This window comes from Oryctolagus cuniculus, chromosome 4, assembly GCF_051225735.1.
Source record: "Oryctolagus cuniculus isolate XC-2025 breed Fujian yellow rabbit chromosome 4, ASM5122573v1, whole genome shotgun sequence".
Taxonomy (NCBI): Eukaryota; Metazoa; Chordata; class Mammalia; order Lagomorpha; family Leporidae; genus Oryctolagus; species Oryctolagus cuniculus.
Genome location: NC_142870.1, coordinates 101,939,884 through 101,955,341, shown reverse-complemented (window position 1 = coordinate 101,955,341; position 15,458 = coordinate 101,939,884). Strand labels below are relative to the sequence as shown.

Below are 15,458 nucleotides of genomic sequence, written 5' to 3'. Positions count from 1 at the left end.
AGGGACACTAACCCACTGTTGGTGGGAATGCCAACTGGTTAAGCCACTATGGAAGTCAGTCTGGAGATTCCTCAGAAACCTGAATATAACCCTACCATACAACCCAGCCATCCCACTCCTTGGAATTTACCCAAAGGAAATGAATTTGGCAAACAAAAAAGCTGTCTGCACATTAATGTTTATTGCAGCTCAATTCACAATAGCTAAGACCTGGAACCAACCCAAATGCCCATCAACGGTAGACTGGATAAAGAAATTATGGGACGTGTACTCTATAGAATACTATACAGCAGTCAAAAACAATGAAACCCCATCATTTGCAACAAAATGGAGGAATCTGTAAAACATCATGCTGAGTGAACTAAGCCAGTCCCAAAGGGACAAATATCATATGTTCTCCCTGATCAGCAACAACTAACTGAGCACCAAAGGGGAAACCTGTTGAAGTGAAATGGACACTATAAGAATCAGTGACTTGATCAGCTCTTGTCCTGACTGTTGATGTACAGTGTAATACTTTATCCATTTTTGTATTTTTTTTGTGCTGGTACTATTGGTTGAACTCTATAATTAACACACAATTATTCTTAGGTGTTTAAATTTTAACTGAAAAGTGATCCCTGTTATGAATTTGGAAGACATTATGCTGAATGAAATAAGCCAGTCCCAAAGGGACAAATATCATATGTTCTCCCTGATCAGTGACAACTAACCGGGCACCAAAAAGGAAACCTGTTAAAGTGAAATGAACACTATGAGAAACGTTGACTTCATCAGCCCTTGCCCTGACTGTTGATGAACAACTTAATACATTATCCCTCTTAGTATTTTTTTTTGTTTGTTCTACTTAATACTTTTGGTTGAATACTGTAATCAATACACAGTTATTCTTAAGTGCTGAAACTTAACTGAAAAGTGATTGCTGTTAAATATAAGAGTGGGAATAAGAGAGGGAAGAGATGTGCAATTTGGGACATGCTCAAGCTGACTTGCCCCAAACGATAGAGTTAGAAACATACTAGGGGATTCCAATTCAATCCCATCAAGGTGGCATGTACCAATGCCATCTCACTAGTCCCAGTGATCAATTTCTGCTCACGATTGATCATAATGATAGGACTAAGAGCCAAAGGGAACACAAAAACAAGACTAGTGTCTGTAAATACTAACTGATAGAATCAAAAAGGGAGAGAACGATCCAATATGGGAAGCGAGATACACAGCAGACCCATAGAATGGCAGATGTCCTTAACAGCACTCTGGCCTCAGAATCAGCCCTTAAGGCACGCGGATCTGACTGAAAAGCCCATGAGAGTATTTCAGGCATGGAAAACCAAGACACTCTGACAAAAAAAAATGACCTAAATGCAAGATCTCTGTGAGTGAGATCCCAGTGGAAAGAACAGGTCTTCAAAGAAGGAGGTACCTTTCTCTGAAGGGAGGAGAGAACTTCTACTCTGACTACGACCTTGTCTAAATATGATCAGAGTCGGTGAACTCAAAAGGCTTCCATAGCCTTGGCAACTCATGACAAGAGCCTAGGGTGATTACTGATGCCATAAACTAGAGTGTCAATTTGTTAAGTCCACAACAGGAGGCACTGTTTACTTACTCCTCATGTAGGATCTCTGTCCTTAATGTGCTGTACATTGTGATTTAATGCTATAACTAGTACTCAAACAGTATTTTTCACTTTGTGTTTCTATGTGGGTGCAAACTGTTGAAATCTTTACTTAATATAGGCTAAACTGATCTTCTGTATATAAAGAGAATTGAAAATGAATCTTGATGTGAATGGAAGGGGAGAGAAAGCGGGAAAGAGGAGGGTTGTGGGTGGGAGGGAAGTTATGGGGGGGAAGCCATTATAATCCATAAGCTGTACTTTGGAAATTTATATTCATTAAATAAAAGTTAAAAAATAATATAAAAAAAGATAATTGAATATGAATCTTGATGAAGAATGGGGTGGGAGAGGGAGTGGGAGATGGGATGGTTGTGGGTGAGAGGGAGGTTTGGGGGTAAAAGCCGCTATAATCCAAAAGTTGTTCTTTGGAAATTTATATTTATTAAATAAAAGTTGAAAAAAAAAAAGAAAATAAAAAAGGCTTCACCCCAAGGTAATGTGAGCAGTCTCTAGAATTAACTGTGAGATAGACAGAATTTGAGGTTAAGCAGAGAGAAATTGAATTAAAGGAGTAATTATGATGAAAGGAGTCAGAGCTTTGGTTCTTCTAATGGCTGTCTTTGGCTTGAATTCTGGATGCATGGAAACTGCACCCAAGATGATTCCATTTTTTCTTTGTTAATAAATTACTCAATGTGTATATGAAAAGCGCATGCAGGGGCCAGCTCTGTGGCATAGTGGATAAAGCTGCTGCCTGCAGTGCGGGCATCCCATGTGGGCACCGGTTTGAGCCCTGGCTGGTCCATTTCCAATCCAGCTCCCTGCTAATGGGCCTGAAAAAGCATTGGAAGATGGCCCAAGTACTTGGACCCCTGCACCTACTTGGGAAACCGGGAAGAAAATCCTAGCTCCTGGCTTCTGATTGGCCAAGATCGGGCCTTTGCAGCCATTCACTGGGAGTGAACCACTGGATGGAAGACCTCTCTCTTTGCCTTTGCCTCTCTGCAACTCTGCCTTTCAAATAAATAAATCTTTTTTTTAAAGGGCATCCATGGAGTTGGGCAGGGTTTTTGTGGACTAGGTGGAGAGAGAGGATGTAGTCACTGTGGTGTCTCCTCAGTTTGAGTTGGTCTTCTAAACTCAAGGCTTCCTGACTTCCTGAATGGTTCTTGCTGCCTCATCACACAAGTCCTGCCAACTCTTTCTCAGCAGTGATTGCTACATTCATCATCAGATAATGACCTGCTCTAGAGAATAGAATAAGACCACCACATCCAAAAGATGGGTAAGTAAAAGTCTCCACAGGAAAATCTTCTAAAATATATACAAGGGTAGGGGTGAAGAGCTGTTTGGCCTGGTGGCTAAGATGCTGCTTGGAATGCCTGTGTCTGTATCAGAGTGCCTGCATTTGATGCCCAGCTCACTACTAATGTGTACCTTGGGAAGCAGCAGGTGATGGCTCAAGTGATTGTGTCACTGCCTCTCATGTGGGAGACTCAGACTGAGTACCTGGCTCCTGGCTTCAGCCTGGCCCAGCCTGGACTATTGTGGGTATTTGGAAAGTGAACCAATGGATGGGATCTCTCTCTCTCTCTCTTTCTGTGCCCCACAACTATTTGCCTTTCAAATGAAACAACTCATTATTTAATTAAAATTAGAATGTATAAAGGATATTTCAAAAAGTTCAAGGATAATAGGTTGAACAATATGTGTTTATTTTGCTACAAAACCAATTTTAAAATTCATGCATAGCTTTTTCCCTAGTATGCCTTTTATATGCACACACACGTATGTACATTAAATGTTTATTGAATAAAGTACCTTGCATACTTCTCGGCAGAGTTCCCATTTTGTTTTCCCTCCCGCCTTTTCAACATTTGAGCTATGAATGATACTTTGATTTGCAGTTCCCCCCAACCTATAACCCTTGATTAAAGAACAGATCATTTCCTTCATTTTATATCTTCTAACATTCCATATATCCTTTCACCTCATTCTGGATCCCTCAAATACTAGAAATATTTTGTATATAATCACTTCTTCCAGTTCTAATGATTTAGCTGACCCTTAAAGGGAAATTCATTAGCATCAACCCATTCATTATGTCTGGAACATTTCATGAAGGGTCATCACTCACAGGAATCATGCTGTTTTCAAACTCCAAAAGGTGTCTTTGCCAATCATAATAACATGATACAACAGCCACGAATTACCAAGAAAGAATGAGCATGCATCTGCCCTTACTTCCCTAGGCTTTCTATTTCTGCTCAGCTCCCACCCAATACTTCTTTTCTAAAGAGATAGCTCCCTAATTTCCATAGTATTTCCTGTTCCCACTTAAATGTACAACTGCCAAATAAATTTTTTAAAAGATAGTTATTTTCTTACTAAAAGACTTATTTTGTTCTCTATTTCTGAATCAAATGTGTCCTTTTGTCCTTGGTGTTTATAGAGAACTTTACTCTCTCGCCTCACTTTTCCTTCCAGATTCCTCTCCCATCAACATCTATGTGATGCTCCGTCCAAATATGTCTAATTTGTACACTTTCAATACAGAGCTATCACAGTTTAACCCTGGCTCCATGGCTTTGTCCTTGGTACTTCTTTCTTAATAAATATCTGCATTTCCATCAATAGACCATTTACCCAAGGTCAGTTCAAAATCACTTTGATCATGAGGTTCTTCCCAAATTCCTGAAAATCAGTGTGATTCCTCTCTTTCTCTAACCTTTTTAATTAACTGTCTTTTCATTTCTTTCAGGGCCCTGCATTGGGGTTGTTTTATAAACATCTGTGATTCACCTACACTATCTTCTTGGATTATAGGACATTCAAGGGATGGGGAATCTCTTTCTTGACTTGCCTTAACCTCCAGCATTATAAATTAAACATAGTAGGTAAGAGAGTACTTCCAAAGTTCTTAGAAAATGGAATTTAAAAATAATGTCATTATATTGCAAAAATATCTTTGAAAGCCATGCACTGCTTTTTCATAATATGCATTTGCACGAACTGTTTGAAAATCTCTTATTTGCATAGATTTCAAATTTTTTGTTCCAAAATAAACTTACCTTTTAATTCCATTTTTCCCAAACAACTTTTGAAGTACTCTCATATGTCACAAGTGTTTGAGATAAGTTTCATTAAAATGTAGTGAAAGATTAGGGCTGAGAGGAATGAGATGTATTATCTTATATCTGAAATATTAAAAAGGAAGCCTGGAGGGGAGGTATAGGAATTATATACCTAAGATAGGACCTTTTATCCCGGTAATTTTGGGCTATAACTTTGTATATAGTCCCTCTGCACCAGCTATCACCTTTCCATTCCCATATCCACATGCACATAGACATAGAGGTACAGATGGGATTTATGCTCAGCATGAGGGATAAGAAGGCTTAAACCACTAGGGTTCTTCTGAGTTGGGCAAAAATATACAATATTCTTTAGATGAAAATAGTCTTTAGTGAAGAAGAAAAAAGTCGTTAGCATTTCTCTATAATAAACAGTTATAATCCCTTTACTGGGCTATAAAACTTTGTGCAAAGAAAATAAAACAGTATGATTATATATTTAAGAAGACAAAATTGTGTTCCAGCTCTACCTGGTAGAATCTGGATAAAAAGCAATCGGAACATTTTAAAAATTGCCCTACAGCTTCTGTCTGATGCAGAGCAAAACTATGACCGTTTGAATGTTTAGCGACATCTGGCCAAGAAGAGTAAGCTGGAAACACACTCTGTCTTCCATGGCATGTTTTTGAGATGGAGCTAAGCAGCAATTTTTAAGCACAAGATAGCAAATGAGTGTTTCATGTTAGACAGAATATTTTATTCTTTGTTTTGCAGGGCTGCAAACCATTGACTACATTCCCTGGAATTCTTCGACCTACATTTCAGCCAAATACTGTAAGTTGTGTAATATGGTTTATCTGGAAGCTTCCGTGTGACAACTATCAGAAACACTTCTACTCCTGGTTTTGTTTCTTTTTTTAAAATATTTATTTATTTATTTGAAAGGCAGAGTTATGTAGAGGCAGAGGTAGAGGCAGACAGAGAGAGAGAGAGAGAGAGAGGAGAGAGAGAGAGAGAGAAAGAGAATCTTCAATCTGCGGGTTCATTCTCCAAATGGCCTCAACGGCTGGAGCTGAGCTGATCCAAAGAGCCAGGAGCCAGGAGCTTCCTCCGGATCTCTCACTCTGGTGCAGGGGCCCAAGGACTTGGGCCATCTTCCACTGCTTTCCCAGGCCATAGCAGAGAGCCAGGTCTCAAACCTGCACCCATATGGAATGCCAGCACTGCAGATGGCATTTTTACCTGCTGCGGCACAGCGTCCGCCCTGGTTTTGTTTCTTTTAATGATTGTCCTAGTAAAAGTTGGGTGAATTTGACCTGTAATGTTAACAACTGAAAATCTCATTTCTAATATCTTCTGTAGTAAACAATGAAAGAGCTAAAGATTTCCTTGTTAAGTTATGCTGAGTAAGTCAATGATTCTCCTTGTTATATTTTTGTTGATTTCATTGAAATGAGAACAAAGGAAGCTAGCTAAACACTGACTTCACTTAAAAGCTAAAAGTTCCTCATGGGTGGAACAGGTGTAATGCTACCAACAGACTCTAAGAGAAAGTGAATGTTCTCCCTATAGGTGTTCTCATTTTATAAATCCCTTCACATTATCCCTTGAATACCCCATAACTATGTTCTCTCTTAGATCACATCATCTATTGAGATTCTTCTGAATATACTTTAGCAGGCCAACCATGGTTACCTCTCACGATTTTCCCTCCAGTGGCCCTGATACCAATACTGAATCCTACCGGACTGCATCTCCCGTTTCTTAGAGTTCTTCCCTCATAACTTGGTACCATCACCCCACTGTCGGAATATACTTCCTGTCTTTCCAGATCGGCAGTAAGCTCCATAAGAAATATTTGCTATTTCTTTCTACAAACATTCCATGGAGTAAGACCATTAACTAGAGAGGCATTGATTATGTATTTTTTAAAATAAGTTCTGCTCTACATTGCTTAAAAGCAACTCACACATTTTTATCCCCACTTATCCCTCTTTTAAATGGCTTATTTTCTGTACTTGGCTCAAAACAAATCAGTCTCAGAACCCTCCAGGAGGAATATATTCAACATGTTGATACAGGCCACATGTATCATGTTGATATAGGACATAAAAGTATCTACCACCTTCTGTACTGGTGATATTTAAAATCCCCTACCTTGTGTATATGGTCAGTTAAGGTTAGACTGCCGCACTTGTTACTTAACAGGCTATGAGCTGATTTTGTTCATTTTCTCATTCACAGCAAATATCTGTGATCTCACTTACAGGGCAGTCCTGACTGGTTCATTTCACTTGTTCCTCTCAGTTGAATTGATCAGCACAAACCAAACTTCATGGAGGAATGATCTGCAAAACTGATACTGTGGGCCTTGGAGAACAAATGGATTAGCCTATTTAGCATGTGATCTGAAGTTGATCTGAAGTTGTGATCTGTTGTTGAGTCTAAAGTTACAACCTACAGACTAGCAAGGAAATCACACACTTGGGTACTGTGCTCCAAGCAATATTATTGATGGTCATGAAGATGTGCTCAGAAAGAGCAACCCCTCAGAGGCTCTTTGACTGATCTCAGGAACTGCACTCCATGCTGGATGGATTTCTACAATAAACCCTCCTCAGTGTTTGCCATCTCTCCCCGTTCTTCAGGATGTACACACACACACACACACACACACACGATTTAGGCAGGAAGTGACCAGCCAGAAGAGATGGATACAGTGAGAACTAGATATTTTAATTAAGGTTTTGCAATTCACAGTCAGAAATGATGGAGCAACTGCTGCTATTTATTAGTTGAGTCTACCATTAATTAATAAGAGAAGTACTGTTGGTATTTTGAGCACATGGTATTATAATTAGGACAAATGTCTCATTTGTGAGGAAATTAAAAGTGTAACCCGTAGCAATGAGTCAAGGTTGACATGCATAGACACTATGCTCCCACAGTCAAGTAACTAAGGATTCATTTATATTATTATATATACCTTTCCCTTTTGCTTCTTCTTCTTCTTTTTTTTTTTTTGAATCTGGTGCCCCGACCGGGACTAGAACCTGGTGTGCCACCGCTGCAAGGCAGAGGATTAGCCTAGTGAGCTGTGGCGCCGGCCCCCTTTTGCTTCTAAGTTCCTTGGAGGCAGACATGAAAGTATCTACCAGCTTCTGTACCGGTGATATTTAAAATTCCCTACCTTGTGTATATGACTAGGTCTAGATTGCTGCACTTGTTACATAAAAGGCTATGAGCCTGATTCAAACATGGTTTTATTTGAAGTACAGTCTCTTTTGGAGTGGATCTGTTTGGACTGTATCCAGATGATTTTATTGAAGAATCAAAAAGGATATACTTTAAGATTGTCTGATCTTCCCTCAACATGGGCATAATTATGGGGAGACTTTGATGAACTGAGAACCCAGCTAAGTCAGGTGGCTGCAGGCAGTGGGAAAAAAAAATGGTGGGTTGGGCTGGCAGGAAGCAGTGGCCAGAAACTAAATATTTAGCTATCTCGTGTATTACAGGTACCAGAGAAGAGAGTCTTTCTCATGCTTTATTGCATTTTATCCCCATAAGAAACTGTAGTGGAAATTGTATCTTTACATGTGAAGAGACAGAGGCTCCTGGGAATTGAGAGATTTTATCATTATGATTATTATTTTGGCTTAGGTCATGCATAGACGAGGCAGGGTTTAATCTGGGTACTTCAAAGCAGTGCCGTTTGCAATACCCAACAACAGGCAACATTACCCACAATAGACTTTGGAGTTGCTGTACCTGGATTGCCTTCAGCTCTCATACCTACTGTGTGGCCTTAGGAACATCATTTAACCTCTCATGGTGTGTTACTTCAGTCCTCAGCACAAATAACAATGCCTTCTCTGTGTTCATTGTAGGGGTGTCTGGGTAGTTTGATAAAATAGCACATGTCAGAAATCACTTTGTAAATTACAAGGCTCTAAATGACTATAAAGAGTTATTATTAGATGTACAGCCCTTGACCCATACCTGAAGAATGGGATATAAAGCAATTTGAGAGATACTGGTTCTTTGGTCTATGAACTTGCATTCACAATTTTGTAAAGATTTCTTTGCTGCAAGGATCTATTAATTATAGCTGTCAGTCTTCAGTGCACTGCTTATCTTACTCACAATTAATTATTCCATAAATCAAATAAGCAAGTTGTTGGCAAATGACATCTGCAATCTTTGAGCTGACAGCAAAATATATTATGAACCATAAATATTGCAAGCCAACTTTTCTTTTTTAGACATTTGGTGCTGGTACCAGGAACAGATTATTGCTATGAAAAAGCACTTCTGCTTGCTGGTGATAATAGAACATGTCTAGACCTCTCAGCAACTCAGGGGGTAGCTCTTTAAGTTCTGATCTCAGGTCAGCAGGCTCATTTGACAAGTTCTGACAAAAGTGGGATACTGGAAATTTCATTGAAATAACTTTGTCAAGACTTGGTTTGTTCTCAGAACTCTGGTTGTGGAATACTACTTTTCTGATTTTTATGGGACTCTGATTCCCAATTCTCCTAACAGCCCCTGAAATAGTGTCTGATAATCAGGGGGTACTCAACAAGGACAGACATTCTTCTAACTGAAAGGGCATAGAGACAATGAGAAAGATAGACATATAGAGGTCTCCCATCTGTTGGGCCACTCCCTAAATGCCTACTGTATGTGAGTGTTGGAACAAACATTTGAGCCACCTGCTGCCTCCCAGGATGTGCTTTAGCATGAAGCTGGGGTCCAGAGCAGAACAAAGAAGTGAACCCAGGTACTTGTATATAGGAGAGGGAGGGGGAGGGGGAAGGAGAGGAGGGGGAGGAGAGTGAGAGGGGGAGGCAGAAGGAGGAGAGGGGGAGGCAGAAGGAGGGGAGGGAGAGGGAGAGAGGGGAGGGAGAGGGGAGAAGGAGAGGGGGAAAATCTATATTTAATCTAGAAAGGTATAAATAGTTGTCAGTCATTTCATTTGGTAAATTATCTGTTTAGTGGGAAATTAAAAAATATCTCTTCCAGTTTTTCACCATTCTATTATTTTTTGTTGTTTTCTCTCTATATTTTATCATGCCAATTAAATAGAATGCTAATTTATTTGAATATTTCAATATTTATCTAAAATAGAAAATTCCTCTGTATACCCGCACATGCCACCATAAGAAGATCAAACTGTTAAAATTTAATATGACATACATGTTGTGGTTCATTGATTCTAACAACACATCTTTCCACGTGTAAGCATCTCTGAAGTGTGCTGCCCTTTGCTGCTGAAGTTGCCTTAGTAAGTAGCTTCATGATTATATGGACAATATTTTCTTTCCTATTATATATAAAATATTTCTGTATTATGCAAGTAATGATATCTTAGAATGGATGAAAAGTAATTTAAGGCAATTACAGCTAATTTTTTAAAAAATTTATTTATTTATTTGCAGGTAGAGAGAAAAGTTGAGATAGCGAGCGAGAGAAAGTCTCTTCCATCTGCTGTTTCACCCCCCAAACAGCTGCAGGAGCCATGACCAGGCCAGTTCAGAGCCTGGAGCCAGGAGCTTCATATGGGTCTCCCACGTGGGTGTCAGGGCCCAAGCTTTCCCAGGCATGTTAGCGGGGAGCTGTATGGGAAGCGAAGCAGTCTGGACTCGACCGGCACCCATATGGGATGCTGGCGTCTCAGGCAGTGTCTTAACATGCCGTGCCATAACTCCAAACCCTCTAACTAGATTTTAAATTTTAAATTCATGTTTGCTAGATATTATATATCATGTCATTCAATCTTATCTTTCATTGTTTTTGCTTCTCTGTGTTGCAGCATAATTGCATAGTTAAAAGTTTCCCAGATTTTAACGTCAATAGAATTTTGGCTAGGAATTGGGTTTTGCCAAATAGCCAAACAACACCTGAAAGATAGAAATAAGAAAAAAGGCATCTTCCTGTCCCCTCTGGGTGTGTGCCACTGGCAAGGGGTTTTGAAGGCTGCATGTTCCTCTGCAAGAGCATTCCACTAGCCTGTTTCTAATTTCTGGGTCCCAGAGGGAGCTTGTTAAACAACAGCAGTAGCTGCAGCGGGGCCCTGGTTCCAGCTTCCTGGTCTCAGGAATACAGCCCAGGGATGTGCTCTCCTACTCAGTAGTACTAGTGGTACCATCACAAGAAATAGTTCCTCTGGTGGGAGAGATTTGTATTGTTTCAGGGGCAAGTGCAGAATTCAATCTTGTGAACACTGAATTTCTTATGTTTAACCTCCTCCTGCTTAAAATACCCGCAGTAATTTTTGTTCCTTCTGCTGGGGTGCCTGATGGTTATACCAGATTAATAAATGCACACTAGAATGAAAAAAGGTATAAAAGATGTTAGAGGCCTATTTCCTTAGGTTAGACCAAGCTATTTTTGAGACTGACAGACATAGAAACATGAGGATTTTGCATCATGGCTAAAGTAAATAATGCAATGCAAATGACTTTTTTTAGAAAAACCACAGCACTTAATATTTCTATAATCTCATTATATGACCACAGAAGAAAGATTATTATCTCAATAACATCCTTAAGTTCTTTATCTAAGGCAGAGGAACATAAAAGCAAGCAAGAAGGTGGACACATGAATAAATCGTCATTAAATTATGGGAAAAGAACCACACAAATACTCTCATATTTGTATCTCCATTTTGTCACTTGAAGAAATGGTGTTTAATGGAAAAAAAAACCCCATATCAACATGCACTGTCAGTCTGACCTTAAATAAGTCATTTCATTTTGCCCTAACTCAGATCTTCTCCCTATAAAATATGGAGAATAAGACTTGTAATTTGCCTGGATTTCAAGATTAATAGTAGATAATGTCCTTAAATATACTGGAAACAAACTTTTAAGTTTTGGGAGTATTATGAAACTTCTATTATTTAGGCACAGTATTATTCTTATGGCTAAGATTTTATAGCCACCAAAATTTGAAATTAACCATATACAAGAGATTGACCTAATTAAATTGAGCACAATTACCCGATTTTGTCTTTCAAAATTGTAGTTGTAAAGTGCCTTTTGAAACAGCTCGGTCCATAGACGTAATAATGAAATCTTTCCCAGTGTTAAACCAAGACTTCTCTGAAAGCCACTGGGGATCACTTCAAAGCTAAAAATAATTCACTAATAAACGTTCCTCATTTTAAGTTCCCTTCTCAGAAATGATTAAAGGGTACATCTTAAAGACCCATAATTTTCAGGTTAACTGCCACTTTTTATCTAAGTATTTTTTTCTATTTTAGTTCAGTTCTATATTTAAGCCACATATCAATGTATCTGCTAAAAACACTTCTTTAGGATATGTCAGTAATGTGAACAAAGGGAGGAATAACATCCACACATCTTTGCCTTAAAATAATATTTTCATTTATATTGTCTAGTAGCAAATCAAGCTGATGTGTCTTGCAAGCATCTTTGATATGATTTTTACCAGTTCAAAAAGAGTCAGATGTCAGAACCGATTTTAATGTAAGGAGAAATGTAATTTAATCCTTAGCATTTGGACTATTTCTTTATTATCCAGGTGAGAGAAAATGTATTTATTTCAATCTGCAGTTGTAGATTGAATTTATATACTTGAGTTATTATGTATTGTTTTAAGTAATAAGAATAGAAATTTGAAAAAATTTTGAATTTCTAGGTCGAATACTTTACACATAGTTTAATGTGATAGATGCACAAATTCTGAAGATTTAATCCTTGCTCAAGTGCTGCTATACCAACTTATTAGTTGGGTAGCATTGGAAAAATTGTTCAACTTTCCTGTATTTCTCGGATTGTGAAAGGAGGTAATAATAGCATCTACTTCTCAGAATTTTCTTGAGAATTTTCAAAAGTACATTTAAGAAGGATCTTAAAATACAGCCTTCTCCATATAAGTACCCAATAAACACATACCGAAACAAAATATGATACTGTGTTACTTCCTAATCCACAAGCCCATCATATTTATTTACTTATTATTTTCTTAAAGATTTATCTATTTGAAAGGCAGAGTTACAGTCAGAGAAGGAGAGACAGACAGACAGAAGAGAGGTTCTCCTTCCACTGGTTCACTCACCAGATGGCTGCACCTGCTGGAGCTGGGCCGATCCCAAGCCAGGAGCCCGGAGCTTCTTCTGGGTCTCTCACCTGGGTACAGGAGCCCAAGCTCTTGGGGCACCTTCCACTGCTCTTCCACAGCCCAGCATATTTTAAAACATTGCTTTTCACATGATCAAGGCCAAATGAAATTTTTTCTTATATTTCATACATAACATATTCAACAACAAATATTTTTAGTATGAAATAATCACAAATCAATAAGCTCAAGGACTGATTTTCCCTTAATGTTTCCGCAGATATGACCATGATTTGCTATGCAATCAGAGTACATGTAAAGAGAGTATAGCAAATTTAGAGATCTCTAACATTACAAACACACATATTTGGCAATATTCAGCTACTTCCATTGTATTCCTTGGCTATTACCTAATGAATTGCAGAGACTTGGAAAAAGCATTTTCCTTCAAAGATGCATCCACTACAGTTCAGTCTATTAAGATGCCCCATGGAAACAATAGTGAATAAACAAAATAGGTTAATAGAGTAAAATTATATACTATATTTTCTTGAGTATTCATATTATCTATTAGTATATTTCAGTCTTAAAATACAGAAATCATATAATTATTATTTCACAAATTATTACCAAATATTTGATAATAAGGTCAAATCTGTGCTCATTATACTTTGGAGTATTCAGCATAAGTTATCATCCAAAGAACACAATTTGGGAAACTACAACATAGAAATGACGTAAAGGTCTTGAAGTATGTTCATTTGTGCAGAAATTATACTGTCTGAATATCAAATTATTGCTGTTTCAGTTTATTCAGCCATTATTGAGGAATTTGAGGTTGTAAAAACCCATGTACAACAGCGACATAAGCAAAATATTAGAAAAGGTGTTTTCCACCATCATTTCCCCAAGTGCACAGATTTTGGCAGTCACTCAGGCATGAGAATGACTTTACAGGAGTCTGATCATTCAGTGGAGAAGTTCCAGCACTCATCCAGGTACATGAGGCCCAGAAGCACCCAAACAAGTTCAACTGAATGAGGACTTCACTGAGCTGCATTATAATCACATTGTCAAATGCCAAAGACTGTAGCCCTTGTCTCCAATGCTGAGGAACAGTTATTTTTTCTTCATATGATTTGTGGAACTCGATTAGACTATCCTCACACTTCTATTTATTTATTTATTTATTTATCCTCACATTTCTATTTATTTATTTTATTTTTTATTTGACAGAGTTAGTGAGAGAGAGACAGAGAGAAAGGTCTTCCTTCTGTTGGTTCACCCCCCAAGTGGCCGCTACAGGCGGCGCTGTGCCGATCCAAAGCCAGGAACCAGGTGCTTCTTCCTGGTTTCCCACAGAGGTGCAGGTGCCCAAGCACTTGGGCCATCCTCCACTGCCTTTCTAGGCCACAGCACAGAGCTGGACTGGAAGAGGAGCAACCAGTACTAGAACCGGCGCCCATATGGGGTGCCGGTGCTGTAGGTGGAGGATTAACCAAGTGAGCCATGGCGCCGGCCCCTATCCTCACAGAGGATCCTGAGCAGACTCTTGTAGGCTCTGAAAGACTAGGATGACATATTCAAACTACTGAAAGGAAAAACTACCAATGAAGAAGATTTTACCTGACAAAGCTGTCTTTCAGAAGGGAAAGAGAGAGAAAGACTTTAAGACAAAGAAAATCTGATGGAGTTCATCACCACTAGATCTATTTTACAATAAATACTGAGTTCATTAAGCTGAAAAGTAGATCAAATAGATCTTAAATCAAAAACTCTACAAAGAGACAGTGATTATAAAATGAGAAGGGTGGTCATTTCATCAAAACAATATAATTAAAAGACATATACCCAACATTGCAGCATCTAAATATATAACAAATTTTAATGTGTCTGAAGGGAGAAATAGATAGCAATACAATAATAGTATTGTGAAGTAGTATGAATGGTAAATCAGATATCCATCCAAACTTTTAAAAATAAACAAAACTATGATAGAACTCTCTTATAGGTACACATTAGTGAAAAGAAAGTGTTTTAATTGCCACTTATCTTCACTTGGTGGATATCATCTATGTGTTGTACTATGCTAAGTCACAAGAATATAGAGCTGCAAGACTTGTGCTTATTTCTTGAAATACTAAATTATTTCCACGCATAGATAGAGGTATAAAGATGTTGTAGTGGAATGCACACAGAGTGCTCAGATCATGTAGAATAAAAGAGTAGGTAAAGGAGTAATGGAAACTAAGGTCAATGACATTGTCTAGCAGATTGTGAAGGACCTCCAAGTCCACTGTGTACTGATATGATGGATAATTGCTTATAACAAAGCTTTTCATAAAATTTAAAAAGCAAGCCATCCAAGTATTGAAATTTGACAGGCAATTAATACAACTGAATTTATATGATTCTGAAAATTTTTATTTCTTATTAATAATGGTCTAGAAAATTCTTGATACATTTTCCAGTGCTTTAAAGGTAATTTCAGTATTATTGAAAACAAGTAGTCCTAAATATTCAAGAAAGTCTGAATTTTTGTCATGTTCTTTCTAAATTTATAAACTCATGATATTTTCATAATGGAGAGAGGTTTGGGGGAAAAGTTTGTACTTTATATGTACTCACCTAGAATCTACACAATTACAGAATTCCTTACAGTTTTGGTGGCAAAA

At 38.2% G+C, this 15,458-nt stretch overlaps 1 long non-coding RNA gene across 4 annotated transcripts in view; it reads left to right on the top strand.

Moving 5' to 3' along the window:
- Window positions 1–15,458, top strand: part of LOC127482903 (uncharacterized) — a 365,264-nt gene that overhangs the window by 191,801 nt on the left and 158,005 nt on the right. For 3 of the 4 annotated variants that reach the window (XR_016232543.1, XR_011388372.2, XR_016232545.1), the window contains one exon: window positions 5,473–5,532. This is a non-coding gene — a long non-coding RNA (uncharacterized LOC127482903). Of the gene's footprint in view, window positions 1–5,472; window positions 5,533–6,967; window positions 9,477–15,458 lie in introns of those variants that run through there. The other variant, XR_016232544.1, reaches the window with a different exon arrangement.